Source organism: Varanus komodoensis, unplaced genomic scaffold, assembly GCF_004798865.1.
Source record: "Varanus komodoensis strain SLA01 unplaced genomic scaffold, ASM479886v1 scaffold27, whole genome shotgun sequence".
Classification (NCBI taxonomy): domain Eukaryota; kingdom Metazoa; phylum Chordata; class Lepidosauria; order Squamata; family Varanidae; genus Varanus; species Varanus komodoensis.
In genome coordinates, this window is record NW_025335701.1 from 9,663,952 (window position 1) to 9,665,884 (window position 1,933).

At 61.9% G+C, this 1,933-nt stretch overlaps 1 protein-coding gene across 1 annotated transcript in view; it reads left to right on the forward strand.

The window, feature by feature from the left end:
• Nucleotides 1–1,670: 1,670 nt before the first annotated feature.
• Nucleotides 1,671–1,933, forward strand: part of CPNE2 (copine 2) — a 95,544-nt gene continuing 95,281 nt past the window's right edge. The window contains exon 1 of the mRNA XM_044434043.1: nucleotides 1,671–1,739. The gene's annotated coding sequence lies outside the window, so the exon portion shown is untranslated. The remainder of the gene's footprint in view (nucleotides 1,740–1,933) is intronic.

Here is a 1,933-nt window from a genome sequence, read left to right on the forward strand (position 1 = left end):
AAACGTTTGGTTTTCTTCGATTTATCCATGGTTGGCCTTCGGGGTTGGGGGAGGGGGGGCAGAAAGCTCAGTAAATCTCAGATCTCAGATATAGGTGTATTTAGTGATGGATTAGCAGATAAACAGTCAAGTGCTGTGAATTGTGACAGGTCCCAAGTGCAGCTTTTATCATTCAGAGGAAGGAGATGACATTGGGACAAAGAGAATCTTTTCAGCAGCGTTTGTGTAACATGAGAGCCTGCAGGAAGCTTGTCCCACTCTTTCCCTGCACACTAGCACAGGAATGTCGCAATTTCCCTAACCAGCTAGCGGGGCGTTCCTGAGTGGATGCCTCATCATCACCTACTGGTATTTTGTAACTCGGAGCCTCGGTCGCAGATCGGCGGCTGTGCCGGCGCGTGTTTTGAGCGACAGAGCTGCAGCAGAGGGATTCAAGAGCCACGTGTGGCTCCGGAGCCGCGGGTTGCCGACCCCTGGCCTAGTTCATGTGCAGGACACATTTTCTGTGTGCTACAAAGACAGGTGTGCCCCAATCTAGTGACCCTGCAGCTCTCACAAACGGGAGTGCACTTATTGTTGGAGACTCTGTTTACCTCTCCCCTCCCCTCGTGCTCCATGGTAGCAAACACACTTTCACTCTTCCTTGCACAGATTGTTGTGGGTCTCGGGGCAGCAAGACACCTGCTTTTGGGGGGCTGGTCATTTTCACTGCAGCCCCTCAGAGCTTTGCTGCAAAGAATCACACCTGCTGTGTTAAACCTCCATTCCTGCACATGCCGTTTGCAGGGTCGGGAAAGAGAAGTTGGAAAGGCAGCACATCCTCTGGTTTTCCTGCACCTGTGCTGTGGCTTGGGGCATGGGCTGGCGTGAGAAATGCGCACGCTGAAGTGCAGGGGGCTGTTCACGTTCTGCCTGCCTCTCCCCCAAGTGCAACGCAACGCACGCGGCCTGTAGCACTTGAGACGAACTCTGTACAAAGAATTGTGTACTCCAGGTGCAGTAACTGCCTTTTGCTAAAGCACTGAACAGGTGGTGCCTCGCGAATGAAAGGGGATCCAGTCCCGCCTTATCTCTCCAGAGCTTCGGTGCAGACTGAATCTGTGCCTCTTTTAAGACGTGAGGCAAGTCAGGGGTAACCCACGCAAGGTCGCTCTGCCTCGGCGCACCGTGTCAGGAGAGTCTCCAGGGGGCGGGGAGGCGTGTTGCTACAGAACACCTGCGGAGTTCCCAGGTGTTCTCTCTTGCAGAGCGCTATCCTCCGTCGAAGGCTTGCAGGTGTCCTTCCTCCGGAGAGGTGCGGGCTGGAAAGATAAGGCGCCATCGGAAGGAGACGCTTCCCCGCTCGCAGCTTCCCCGCCCGGGCGAGATGCCCGGCGTTGCTCTGCCGGTTCTGGTGCTCGTTCCGCGACGCGCATCTCTACGTGTAGCTCGCCACGGCCACACGTGCTGCCAGCGGCGGCCTCTCCCGAGCTGAGCCGCGCCCGCGTTTCCCGGGACTGACCCGCGGAGAGAGGCCGGGCGCGGCGCGCTCCGCCTCGGCTGCGGCCGCGCGTCCGCCAGGAGTTGGGAAGCCCCCAGCCGAGCGCAGACCGGGCCCCGGCTCGCCGACTTCCTGCTTGCGCTTCTCCGCCGCGGTTCCGCCCCGTGGGCTGCGGCCTCTCCGCGTCTCTTCGGGGCTGGAAGGAGGGACGAGCGGCAGGGAAGGCGCAGCGCCCGGCCACGCTGGAACCGATCCACAGGCAAGCGCGGGACGGGCGCGGCGCGACGGGACGGGACGGGGCGAGGCGAGGCGGGCTGGCCGGCCGGCCGCGTCCCCGGCTTTGCTCCCCAGCCGCGCCCCGGGGCGCCGGGAGGGCGGGGCGCGCAAGCCCCGCGCTGCCGCTCGTGGGCGCTGCGCGGGCGCGTCTGCGCGGCGCGGCGCGAGCCCTTCCCG